Below are 14,573 nucleotides of genomic sequence, written 5' to 3' on the forward strand. Positions count from 1 at the left end.
GCCTAGGCAACATAGCAAGATCCTCTCTCTACAGAAAAGAATTAGGCAGGTGTGGTGGCACACCCTTAGTCTCAGCTCCTCAGGAGGCCGAGGTAGGAGCATGGCTTAAGCCCAAGAGTTCAAGGCTGCAGCGAGCTATCATTGCACCACTATACTCCAGAATGGATGACAGAGAGACTATCTCAAAACAGAAAGAAGGTCCCAGAGAGAGATTATGATGGGTCCACCTGCAGTTAAATGTCCATTCCTGCCAGTGGAATGTAGTCCTGTGATTGGCAGATCATGACCACGTCCCACCCTTACACTCAGGAGCATGAGAGACTGATTGGCTGTACCACCAAGTCACATGATTGGAAAGTGGGAACAATGTCTTAAAGCAGGGTATGGGGGTTGCTAGACAGAAAAAATAGTAGATGTCTCTCCAAAACACTCTGGGAAAGTAACCTGTACAAGAATTCCCATTGCTGCCCGGAAAATTCAGTCCCAGTCTTTGGGGTAGCGGGAAAAAAATCATGTGACAGATCAGTTTCTCCTGCCTGCTCATTATCCCTCTTCGAAGATTTTGTTTCTCTCTTATTCAAGTCCCTACCAAAATGACACTGGGTGGTCAAATTTTCAAGACCCCTCAGAGTCTGCAGCCAGACTCTGACAAGGAAACCCAGGCCCCACCCTTGGCTCATGAAGCCTCTCACCACAGAGCCTCAGTTAGCTACTGGCTGTGCTGTGCCAGCCCCAATCAAGCGCAAGCCCGAGAGCTATTCCCAGGCCAGCACCACGCTGCTCCAGGGGGTACCTCCTGCCAAGGTGTTATCGGCAGGCCTCTGTTCCCAAACGCCACATTGGGAAGACTGGTGCGTCTTGTCTCAGCCTGGCTTTGACAGGCTGGGCCCCTGGCCTAGCTGGTGGCTGCAGATCAACGGCACTTTGTCAGCCCAATGCACCTCTAAGAAGCTGAAGTGCATACTGAATGGAGGCGTCTGCAGACCTCCTGGCCTCGGCAGCCCCTCTGCGTGTTTGGGTAAAGAAATATGCAGCTTGAGCTGTGGTCATTGCTGCCTGAGCCGCTGAGCTGCAATCAACATCAACACCACAAGGACACAATATTTTCTCCCGATTTACAACACGTTCATTTATTTTGGAATTTCTGTGCCAGCTGAGGCTACAGGGCGGTGACAGTGGAAAAACTGTCCTGGGGCCAAGCAAAAGAGAGTGTTGCAACTAAGCTCCTGTTCTGAAAAAGGGTGCTCGAAAGCAGCAAAAAGCAAGCAGGGCTAAGAGGATGACCTTCCACAAACAGCAGCCCACAGCCCACGGGTGCCAGTCTGGGAAACAACTAATTTGGAGGTCCACTATTGCTCCTGCACCTGGGTCTGAAGACGGGCAACTGGAATCCAGGATTCCTAAGAAACTACTGAAACCCTTGGAGTTTCCATTATACAAGATGATCTGCTTTCTTTCTCAAAGTTCCCCAGGGAGTCAGAGATCATGTGACTTCGAATGTCCCCCCAACTCCCCCAAAGTAGACTTTATGAGAAAATACCACAAACAAGTGAAAATGATAGGATTTGGAGTGGGAAAAACTTGAGTTTGAAGTGTTCACGCTGCTGCTTACTTACTGAGTGTTCTTAACTCTCTTAGCTTCCGTTTCCACGTGTTTTTAAATTGACATAATATCTAATATCAAAGTTGTTATGGGAAATAGAATAATGTATCAAAGTACATTAGCACTAGAAATAATGTATCACAATATAATGCCCAACTCTTTGTGGCACTCTATACATGAAATTTCCAACCTCTTTGTCTTTTTGTTCGGTCATTTAGATGTTCTCTGCTAGGCTTTATCGTGTACCTATAAAATACATCAGGATTCTGTCAGCATGGGAGGTCTATTTGTTGGGCTTCTTGGGACTGAAAACTTCTCTAGATTTCAGGATACTCCATCAAAGCAGAGAAGGGAGGCAATGAAAGGGAGGGGATATGCAATTACCAGTATTCCCAACACGAGGCCCTAGGAGGGGTCTACTCCAGTCATAATCACAAGAGGACTCAACAGACAGGTTAGTCTGTTCCAGGAAGGAACCTCCAACTGTTATCTGGAGCAGGCTTCCACAAGATAATCTATTTCTCCAAGGCAATAACAAGCTGTACAATTCAAGGCAAAGGGAAAGGGAACCCCTAGTGCATTATTCTTATCCTACTGAGAAGAAATCTGCTGTCTGCCCATGAGAAGTGATTACTCAAGGTGTCACAACTAGCATGAAGCAGAGCCGTGTTCTGGAACCAAGTCTGACTGATTGCAATCTGGTTGTCTCATAAAACAATGAATTTTAGCAAGGGTGACAAAATACAGTCAATTCACATTTTATGTTCTATAGAGTCACCTGACTTAGCAAGTACTGAACCACTGCACCTAAACAAAATACAAGATTAGGTTCCTGCAAGCCTCTGGTCACAAGATCTCCATCGTCCCATCAGTTTTTAAAATGTTGCTTTACGTGTGTTTCTGTTTAAAGACACCATGATGGTTAATTTTATGTGTCAACTTGACTGGGCTAAGGAATGTCCATATAGCTGGACATTTATTTCTGGGTGTGTCTGTGAGGATATTTCTGGAAGAGATTAACATTTGAATTGGTAGACTGAGTAAAGAGTATTGTTCTCACCAGTTTGAGTGGACATCATGCAATCCGTCAAAGGCTAAAATAGAACAAAAAGACAGAGGAAGGGCAAATTTACTCTCTCTGCTTGAGCTGAGATAGCCAACTTTTCCTATTCTCAGTCACCAGTGCTCCTGATTTTCAGGCTTTTAGATTTAGATCAGGACTGACACCATCAACCCCACCCCCACCCCAATTCCCAATTCTCAGGCCTTCTACCTCCTAACTCAGATGCACCACTAGGTTTCCTGGTTCTTCGGCTTGCAGATGGCACATCATGGAACTTCTCAGTCTCCATAACTGCATGATTAAATAAATAAATATATATGTGTGTGTGTGTATATATATACACACACACACACACACACACACATGCACACATATATGAAGAATAGGATTTACCTATATGAAGGACAGGATATATATTTTATATATGTGTGTGTGTGTGTGTGTGTGTATTCCTATATATATATATGTGTGTGTATTCCAACATATATATATTATCCAATGTATAATATTTGTTCTATTTCTTTGGAGAGCCCTGAAGAATATAGATTTTGTTTGGTGCTGAGAATGGTTCTAGAGGAACAAAATCTTAAGAATAAGTTTTCTGAATTCATTCTGGGGTTTCTGAAATGAAGTCTCCAATCTGGTTAGATGTAAAGACACTGATGACTATATTTCCAATAGTAAAGTGAGTCCTGATAGTCCATGGAGTGAATTATTTAGAAACACAAAAATGTCTGCATGGGATACTTCTAGTCATCTATTTACAAGAAGCAAGGTGCAGAGCTTCCAGATAGCTGAACGCATGGGGGTTCCTGGAGGGTAGCATGCCCAGGGAGGGCATAAAACTCCATGCCTTTTCCCCATACCTTGCCCTACACATCTCATCATCTGTGTCTTTCGCAATGTTCTTTATAATGAACCAGTAAACTCTTTTTTTAATTATTATTTTTTATTGCATTTTAGGTTTTGGGGTACATGTGAAGAACATGCAATATTGTTGCATAGATACACACGTGGCAGTGTGATTTGCTGCCTTCCTCCCCTTCACCTATATCTGGCATTTCTCCCCATGCTATCTCTCCCCAACTCCCCACCCTCCACTATCCCTCCCCCATTTCCCCCCAACTGACCCCAGTGTGTAGTGCTCCCCTCCCTGTGTCCATGTGTTCTCATTGTTCAACACCCGCCTATGAGTGAGAACATGCGGTGTTTGATTTTCTGCTCTTGTGTCAGTTTGCTGAGAATGATGGTTTCCAGGTTCATCCATGTCCCTACAAAGGACATGAACTCATCGTTTTTGATGGCTGCATAATATTCCATGGTGTATATGTGCCACATTTTCCCTGTCCAGTCTATCATTGATGGGCATTTGGGTTGGTTCCAGGTCTTTGCTATTGTAAACAATGCTGCAATGAACATTCGTGTGCATGTGTCCTTGAACTAGTAAACTCTTTAGGAACAAAGCCATCAAGAAAAAATAAAGAAATTGAAAGTAGCCCTACTATATAGTCAGATCATCAAGATAGAATTGAATTCATTGCCATCAGGGTCTGACGATCTGAATCTGAGTGAGACTTTATTCCAAGGGGAGTCCGAGAAATTTGCAGGTTTCTGATCGTAAGACTGCTATCTCCAGGAGAATAATAAAGTTCACAATACAGAATGAGATCTCAGAGACTTTTAATCTCCTCAAGATTAGGAATGCAAGGGTAGGGATAGCATCATTTAGAAAGACCTGAACCTTTGAAGAGATTGTGATTCCTCATCATTATTCAAATAAAATAAGTACCAAGTTTAAAAAAAAATACAAAAGAAGCAGCAGCAGCATGGTACTAGTAACTCTATATGTGATACTTTCAAATATTTTTGGAAAACCAAGGAAGGTACCATTTTTTTTGTCTTTTCTACCATATTTTTACTGTACTTTTTGCTTAGATATGTTTAGACACACAAGTACTTACCATTGTGTTACAATTGCCGACAGTTTTCAGGACAGTAACATGCTGTATAGATGTGTGGTCCAGGAGAAATAGGCTGTACCATACAGCCTTTTGTGTAAATACACTCATGATGTTCACACAATGACAAAATCTCCTACAATGCATTTCTCAGAACGTGTCCCCATCTATTAAGCAACACATAACTGTACTGAGTGGTCTAATTCTTGCAATCAGAAATCTGGGGAACATGTGTAAGAATCGGTATTAAGGGTGTAGGATAATATAGCGGAAGAAACAAAGTTAGATGAAGCTGAATTTATTGATATGAACTCACCAAGCCAGGAGTCTCCATTTAATGTTGCAGCTCAAGAAGCTAGAAAGGGCCCGAAGAATTTGGTTGGTTGGCTGACACCTGGATCAAAAGACGGGCTGCTTGAGCAAATTGGAAATATCCAGCCTCCTGTGGTTTAATGTAGAGGAAGGGATTCAAAGAATTAGGGAGATTGGAATGTTGGAGTAGATTTGTCATTTAAGACCTGCTTACCCACACCAGGAGAGTCCAGAAGACATAATTTTCACCAACACTTTGAGAAATAAATTGTGAGGGGAGCCTCAGCATCCTTGAAGAGTTTCACAATCACTGTTCTCTGGAGGCCATACCTTACAGTGGGAACTGTAGCCAGTCAATTGGAAAATCTAAATGCAATGGGAGTAATTGGATCCAAGTGTGGCACTCAACTGCCAAAGGCAAGATGGACAGAGTTACCATCATGGAGAGCAGAACAGATGCAGCAATCAGGATAGTCTGACTTATGCAGATCCATGGTATGGGCTGGTTCATCATGGTGTTCGTAGAAGTGAAATAAATAAGAAGCCCACTAAGTTCTTACTTGATCCATATAAGCAGAAAGGCTCTAGTTCAAGTGAACAAAAGTGCAGCTCAAAAAAAAAAAAAAAACAAGGAATCATAGCCCCTCCATCAATTCCCAGACTTGAGGTAGTTTACAAACACAGAACTTCTTGAGTGAAGAGGAGGTAGGGTCCTGTTAAAGAAAAGCCTAGTTCACCACTGAACACACGTACTGGTTTTTTTGTTTTTGTTTTGTTTTGTTTTTTAATTTATTTATTATACTTTAAGTTCTGGGTACATGGGCAGAATGTGCAGGTTTGTTACATAGCTATACACGTGCCATGATGGTTTGCTGCATCCATCCCCTCATCATCTACATTACGTATTTATCCTAATGTTACCCCTCCCCAATCTCCCCACACCCTGCTATTCCTCCCCTCTTTCTCTCAGCCTTCCCCAAATGGACCTACAGTCTTTTATCAGGATAACTGCGCATTGGAGGAAAGGAAATGATCAGATCTTTAGGGAACTATTGGGCAGTAGCTCTGAACTGACACTGATCCCAGAAAACCCAGAACATCACTGTGGCTCTCCAGTTACAGTACAGCTTATGGAATTCAGGTGATTAATGGAGTTTTAGCTCAGGTTCATCTTACAGTGGGTCCAGTGAGTCCATTGGGCCCCCAAATCTGTCCTGTTGCTATATCCACAGTTCCACATGCATAATGAGAATAGACACACTTAGCAGCTGGCAGAATCCCCAAACTGGCTCCCTGACCGCTACCATACTAGTGAGAACTAATATGATGGGAATGACCAAATGGAAGCCATTAAAACTGCTTCTACCTAGGAAAATAATAAATCAAAAGCAATATCACATTCTTGGAAGGACTGTAGAGATTAGTGCCACCATCAAGGACTTGACAGATGCAGGAATAGTGATTCCCACCACACCTCCATTTCACTCTCCTATTTGACCTGTGCAGAAGACAGATGATCTTGGAGAAAGAGAGTGGATTACTGTAAGCTTAACCAAGTGGTGACTTCAATTGCAGCTTCTGTGTCAGATGTGGTTTTATTGCTTGAGCAAATTAACACATCCCCCATTACTTTGCATGCAGTTATTGATCTGGCAAATGCCTTTCTCTCTATCCCTGTCTATTAGGACCACCAAAAGCAGTTTCCTTACAGCTGGCAAGGCCAGCAGTACACCTTCACTGTTCTATCTCAGGGGTGTATCAACTCTGCAGCCCTATGACATAATTTAGTTCTCAGGGATCTTGATCACCTTTCCCTTCCACAAGGTATCACACTGATCCATTATATTGATGACATTATGTTGATTGGACCTAGTGAGCAAGAAGTAGCAACTACTCTATTAGTTAGACATTTTTGCAGCAGAGTTTGAGAAATGAATTCAAAAAAACTTCAGGGCCTTCCACCTCAGTGAAACTTCTAGGGGTCCAGTTGTATAGGGCATGTCAAGATAGCCCTTCTAAAGTGAAGGATAAGGTGGTGTATTTGGCCCCTCCTACAACCAAGAGACAATATGTCTAGTGGGCCTCTTTGAATGTTGGTGGCAATATATTCCTCATTTGAGTGTATTACTCTGGCCCATTTACAAGTGACCTGAAAAGCTTCTAATTTTGAGTGGAACTCAGACCAAGAGAAGGCTCTGCAACAGGTCCAGGCTCCTGGGCAAGCCGCTCCGACACTTGGGGCTGTATGATCCCCCAGATCCAATGGTGCTTAGTGTCAGTGGCAGATATGAATGCTGTTTGAAGCCTTTAGCAAGCCCTCATCGGTGAATTGAAGTGCAGGCTTCTAGGATTTTGGAGGAAATCTCTGCCATTATCCACAGATAACTACTCACCTTTTAAGCAGTAGTTCCTGACCTGCTACCGAGCCTTAGTAGAAACTGAGTGCTTGACCATGGGCCACAAAGTTACCATATAACCTGAGTTACCTGTCATTAGCTGCATGTTAGCTGATCCACGAAACCATAAAGTTGAGCATACACTGAAATACTCCACCATCAAATGGAGGTAATACATATATGATCAGGCCTGAGTAGGCCTTGAAGTCACAAGTAATTTACATGAAGGAATTGCCCAAATGCCCGTGATCCCCACTCCTGCTACACTCCCGCCTCTCTACCAGGCTGCCCCTACAGCCTTATGAGGAGTTCCCTACAGTCAGTTGACTGAGGAAGAAAAGACTTGGGCCTGCTTTACAGCTGGTTCCCTGCAATATGCAAACACCACCCAAAAGTGGAAGCTGCAGTACTACAGTCCATCTTTGGGACACACCTGAAGGACTGTGGCAAAGGGAAATTCTGCCAGTGCACCTGGTTGGGCATGTTACTTGGAAGGAGAAATGGCCTTACATGCAATTATATACTAATTCATGGACTATAGCCAATGGTTTGGTTGTGTGGTCAGGGACTTGGAAGAAACATGATAAAAAAACAATTTAGAGAAGGGGTATGTAGATAGACCTCTCCAAATGAGCGAAAACATGAAGATTTTTGTATCCCACATGAATGCACACCAAAAGATGAACTTAGCAAAGGAGGATTTAAATAATCAAGTAGATAGGATGGCCCATTCTGTGATACCAGCCACCTCTGTCATTGCCTTACGGGCTTATGACCAAAATGGCCATGGTGATAGAGATGGAGGTTATGCATGGGCTCAGCAACATAGACTTCCACTCGTCGAGGCTGACCCACCTATAGCCACCACTGATTGTCCAGTCTGGCAGAAACAGAGGTTAACATGGAACCCCAAGATATGGCACTATTTCCTGGAGTGATCAGCGAGCTATCCAGCGTCAGGTTGATTACACTGGACTGCTTCCATCACGGAAGAGGCAATGTTTCATCCTTACTGGGATAAACACTTACTTTGGTTATGACTTTGTCTTCTCTGCATGGAATGCTTCTGCCAAAACTACCATTCATGGATTTACTGAATGCCTTATATACTGTCATAGTATTCCATACAGCATGGCTTCTGATCAAATGATTTACTTCACAGCAAAAGAAGAGTGGCAACGGGCCTAGGCTCGTGGAATTCACTGGTCTTATCATCTTTGCCACCGTCCTGAAGCAGTTGGCTTGGCTGAACAATGGAGTGACATTTTGAAGACTCAGTTACAGTGCCAACCAGGTAGTAGTAGTAGTTTGCAGGGATGGAACAAGGTTCTTCAGAAAGCTGTCCATACTTTGAATCAGAGTCTGATATATGGTGCTGTTGGTGCTGTTATTTGATAGCCAGGATTCCTGAGTCCAAGAATCAAGGTGTGAAAATGGGAGTAGCACCACTATTACCCTTAGTGACCACCTAGCAAAATTTTTGCTTCCCATTCCCTCACCTTTTATGCCTTGCTGGCTGAGAGGTCTTAGTTCCAGAGACAGGAATGCTTTCACCAAGAGACACAACAGTGATTCCATTGAACTTGAAGTTGAAACTGTCACCTAGCCACTTTGGGCTCCTCATACCTCTGAGTCAACAGACAAAGAAAGTAGTTATAGTGTTGGCTAGGGTGATTGGCTAGAGCTACCACAGAGAAATTGGACTATTATTCCATAAGGGAAGTAAGAAAGAGTAGGGAATACAGGAACTCCTTCAGGGTATCTCTTGGTATTACCATGTCCTGTGAGAAAATCAATAAAAAATGAAAACCCAATCCAAGTAGGACTACTAATGACCCAGACCCCTTAGGAATAAAGATTTGGACCACTTTGCTAGGTAAAAAACTAGGACCAGCTGAGGTAATGGCTGAACGCAAAGGAAATACAGAATGGGTAGTGAAGAAGGTAGTTACAAATTCCAGCTATAGTCATGTGACCAGTTACAGAAACAAGAACTGTAATTACCTCGAGTATTTCTACCTTATTTTGTTATGAATACATTCGCATGCTTATATACATATTTTAAGCCCATATCTTTGAATAATTTCCTCTCTTATTTCCTTATCATGTAATATAAGATATATTGACTTTATATCAGTATTTAAGTGTTGTTAATTTTATACCATAGTATTTAAATTACAGGGTATCAAGAGAAGCATAAACATCACTCAAAGACTTTACCTCCTATTCTGGAGAAGGGATAAGTGCATTTTCAGCTGAACCCAGGACAGTTGCATCATTTTGGAATTGTGACCTTGTTACTGTTTTTATTTAGAGATTAAGTATGGTTTAAGGAGATGCATATTGGTGCCACATTGAAGAGGGGTATACTTTTGATGATTAACTTTATGTGTCAACTTGGCTGGGCTAAGGGATGTCCAGATACCTGGTAAAAATGTTATATCTAGATGTGTCTGTGAGGGTACTTCCAGAAGAGATTAGCACTGGTTTGTTTGTTTGTGTATAATCTTTTCCAGGTTTATTGAAGTATAATTGACAAAAAGTATAAATAGATAGATGATAGATAGACAGACAGATGTTTTGATATATTTATACTTTGTGAAATGATCACCACAATCGAGTTTGACATTTAAATTGGCAGACTAAGTAAAGAAGACCTCCCTCACCACTGTGAAAAGGAATCACTGAATTCATTGAGGGCCTGAATAGAACAAAAAGGTTGAAAATGGTGAATTTGCTCTCTCTGCTTGAACTGACATCCATTCTCTCTTGCGCTTGGTCATCAGCACTCCTGGTTCTCTTTCAGACAGACTCAAACTTACACCATCAACCCCTGAAATTCACAGGCCTTCAGTCTCAGACTGAATTACAGCACTGGCTTCCTACGTCTCTAGTTTGCAGACAGCAGATCACGGGATTTCTTGGCTTTTGTAACTACATGAGTCAATTCCTATATCAAATCTCTATCTATCTATCTATCTATCTATCTATCTATCTATCTATCTATCTATCCATCCATCTAACCATCTATCTATCTATCTACCCATCTATCTATCCTATTGGTTCTTTTTCCTGGAAGAATGTTGACCAATACAGACACCTTGTTTAACATATTATTGACTCATTAACACTGAACTCATGGCCAAAAACACTACAATTCATGCCTGAACGAAGTTTATCTAACACATTTGTTTTCTTCGCAAGGCACATCACACCTTCCTATGCTTAGAAACACTACACAGCACTTCAGCACTATGCCTGAAGGCCATTTCAAACAGCAAAGTCAACAACAAAAAACAACGCAAAAAGCATGGTAATGGATAGACCATGAAAGGGACTCTGGTTTACAATATGTGAGCTGAAACAAGAACATAAAGTGTCACCTAGTTCGACCTCAGCTGAAACATGCACATCAGATAACTCAATGGTTTGCCACTCCACATAGGTCAGTGCGTGGCCACGAAGGCACCATGGGTGTTGACTTTGAAATTATAAAATAAATTTTAGCAATGGGAAATTCACAAATAGGAAATCGGCAAATAATGAGGATCAACTGTAATTTATCATCCACACCAAGACACTTTTATGAGTGAAGAGTTGCTATTAACAATTACACCAGGACAATTGGCATAAACTGGACTCTCTCAAGCAAACGGGGATGTATGATATCCTGATTTTAGCTTTTGAGATTCCTTTAAGAATCTGATGAAAGCCATGAGCACACGTATTTTTTACAAACAATCTCAAGGAATTCATATACCCCAAGGCTTCTCAGGCTGCACATGTCAGCCTTAAGGAATAGTTTTAAAATATATATATACAAACTGAAATATGGCAAAAGTATGCCTGAAACTTGAGACCAACAACATAATGATAGAATAAGCTTATGCAGAGAATTCAAGCATTTCATAGACAAGTTCACTATCAACATAAAGTGTCTACCAGGGCCATTGCCTCCTTGTCTTGGATACAAATGCATACAAAATTTGAATTCATACACCAAGAATATCATCAGAGAAGGGAATGAAAACAGACTATGGGGAATCCTGAAAGCCTGACATGGATGTGTTCAGAGCCTACCCCATTATTTTCTTGCCAAATGCCCCCATCTTGGCAATCATGTCCATTCTCCATGTCAGGCACAGGAAATGTCTACAGCAAAAGAGGGGCCATCTAGGAAACAGTTTGGACTCCCTTAGTAGAGAACTCAAGGAGAATGCCCCCCATTGCCTGGGATCAAGAACTAAAGACCACCCAAAGATTCACTGACCCTCCCACCACCCCATACCTCATCTCCATGAAGGAAAAGGAAGGAACCTATGGCCACTCCTAGAAGCCACAGATAGCAATGAAATCTTACAATTCCGGTGTGATGGATTAAAACCTGTAGGTTGATGGGGGCTGCGTGCCATTGTCTTTAATCCTTCACCATACTCGTGCCCCCAGTGCTCACCTCCTCACTTGGGAGAGCACAGCTGCCCAGATGTGTGTTTCCCATTAACTCTGCTGCCTCTAGTCCAGGATAAAGAAGACATTTTCATGCCAAATTAAAAACCACTTGGAAATGTGCATTGTGTTGGGAGAATTGGCCTTTTGAAAGGGATATAAAAACGAGAAAGCTGATTTCATCACCTGCCGGCAGACAGGCCATCAAAGCATCCTGGCCCTGTGAAGCAGGCAGCCCACCTCTGCTCTTTCCCCTTTACAGACTGTGTTAGCATCTCCATTATTTACCCCCAGGGTGGGATAAAGCACAGTGCAAAGGCTAAGATCTTTAAACTGCCTTGAGTGCCCATTAAGCACATTAATAACATCCACCGTAGTGAGACTTACCAATATAATTTCCTACTTCAAGCCAGGCGTGAAAAAAAAAAAAGGAAGTCAGCTGAGTTTATCCACCGAGGAGACCACCTTAAATTAGAAGAGATTACTTAGTGATGGGGAAAGGAAAGAGTTAGCATGGAAGACCTCAGAACAACCTTGGCTGTATTATTTGGCTAGTATTTCTCCTCCCCCACCCCCACACCCATGTCACTCGAGGGAGTGGGCTGCCCCAATTTGACACTAAGAGCATTTAATCCGTGATGCTGATGTTGCAGTTTGGCCTAGGAGGGTAGGGTCCCAGCACTACAAGAAGTCATATTAGGATCAATTTTAAAAGAAAGGCAATGTTTTGAAAAATGGGTCTTGGGATTTGTGTCAGTGCTGTAGTTGCCTGCTCTAAATGTGTGTGATGGGGGATAGGGCTGGTGTAGGGGGAGGAGGTTGTTTAAAATAATAAAAGACACCACTTCCTGAAGGATTGGGTTCCAGGCAATTCACATGTCTGAACTAACCTCTACTTCGTAGCTCTCCAAAACAGAGAATACTGGGTCCATTTCATAGATGAGAAGACTGAAGCTTAGAGAGGTCAAGTGGCTTATGCTGGGACCCACAAGCTGGAATGGAAACTAAGATCTTTTGGGCTCTGAATGAAAGATGTGCTTTTAACTTCTCCTCTATACCACCAGAGCCACTTGATTTTATGTGGGTAAGTGTGACTTTGGAAAGGAGGGAGGAAGGTTGGAGACAGATCTGTTTATTTACTGGTTTGGAACAGAAGGCATTTCAGAGAAGCCTGATCCACATGCCCAGGGTATGGGGCCTCGAGCCTCAGGCCTCGGGGCTGTGTGGGGTCAGAGGAGGGCCTAGCTGGCTGCCCCCATCTCCCCTCCTCTCACAGCCCAAAGCCACAGGACCCAGCCTGCCTGTCTCCTCTCTTGCCTTCCTCATTAGCTGGGATTGGGACCAATTTGTGGATGCCTTTGGTGCCCTTAGGCAGTGTTTGAGTCATCCTCCCCGATGCTAAAGAGAAAAGAAAGGAGGAGACAGCCGTCCCCCAGGAGACTGGAGATGCTGGGAGAGGGAAGCAGTGATGGATGGAGGTCAGGAGGGAGAGGCCAGTGTTCGGAGGTCATTCCCAGTCTGGCTTTCTTTAACCTCACTCTTCCCTGGGGACCTCCTTCCCCGTGAGATCACCTCCCACCACAGACTTAAAAAAATGGGCTTGCTCCGGGATCAGCCCTCACTATTTTGAGGACTGTGAACTGAAGGGACCCATACCCTTCCAACCCCCTGGGGCTTCCTAGAGCTCCAAGGACAGAATGCAGGTACAACTCAGCAGGATTAAGGCCAGCAAGAAGGATAGGTCTTCTTGTACCAGCTCAGATGATGCAATCCCTTTGCTTCAGAACTTGACAAATACCCATGGGTCTCTGTAACTGGAATAGGAGCCAAGTCAGGAACGTGCCATTTAATTAGCCTTAGGGATTCAGCCTGGTGCAGAAATATAGCTCCATCATATCTAGTGGTGAGACATTGGAGAAGCTACCTCACCTCTCTGAGACATAATTTCATGACATCTTATAAGAACGGAATTAAAGTGGTTACAGGGGATTGGAAGCAATTACCCACCAAAATGTTAGTTGTTGTGGTCATCATAACTCAAATTATGTAAAGTATAACCATCTCAAATGCCTCATTGTGTTGGGTTGTAAACATGGGAGTAGCAACCTGCACCTCATTTTATGTAAACGTCACAAGAATCCTGAGCCATTTATTATTATCTCTATTCTACAGATGGGGAAATTGAGGCAAAGCTAGGTTAAGTACTTTGTTCACCATCATAAAACACAGCACATGGCAAAGTTGAAACTGGAATACAATTGTATCTGGCTGCAGTAATGATACATAATCATCCCATATGCCAAAAAACATGGGGAAGGGAATGGGGAATCTATTCAAACTGTGCAATGAAGAGAGAAGGTCCACGGAAGGCAGAGGGAGCAGAATTAAAACACTAACTGAGCACCTCCCATGAGTCAAGCACAATGCCAGGTAGTAACATAGCTATTAATAACATAGCTATGCTATAACATAGCATCATGTCATTAAAGCAGTGAGCAAAATGTCAGGGCTGGCATGTGATCTCCAACTCAAGGTCAAAGAGGATATTCACACCTTTGGGGTTTTCAGCATGAGCATTATTCATGCATTCACTCCATTATTTCTTAACTCCTACCATGTGCCAAGCCCAATAGCTAAAAGTTAACCTCACCGTCTTGGGCAATTACACACCCTTCTGTCATCCTCTCCCCAAATGTCTCACAGTATTGTAAAAGCAACCCCAGGAGCTCCTTGATACTCCTCAAACTTCTCAAAAACTTATCTGAAGCCCAAAGAAACATGGTTTAGAAATTCAA

Source organism: Sapajus apella, unplaced genomic scaffold, assembly GCF_009761245.1.
Source record: "Sapajus apella isolate SASKATOON/1434 unplaced genomic scaffold, GSC_monkey_1.0 scaffold12, whole genome shotgun sequence".
Lineage (NCBI taxonomy): Eukaryota > Metazoa > Chordata > Mammalia > Primates > Cebidae > Sapajus > Sapajus apella.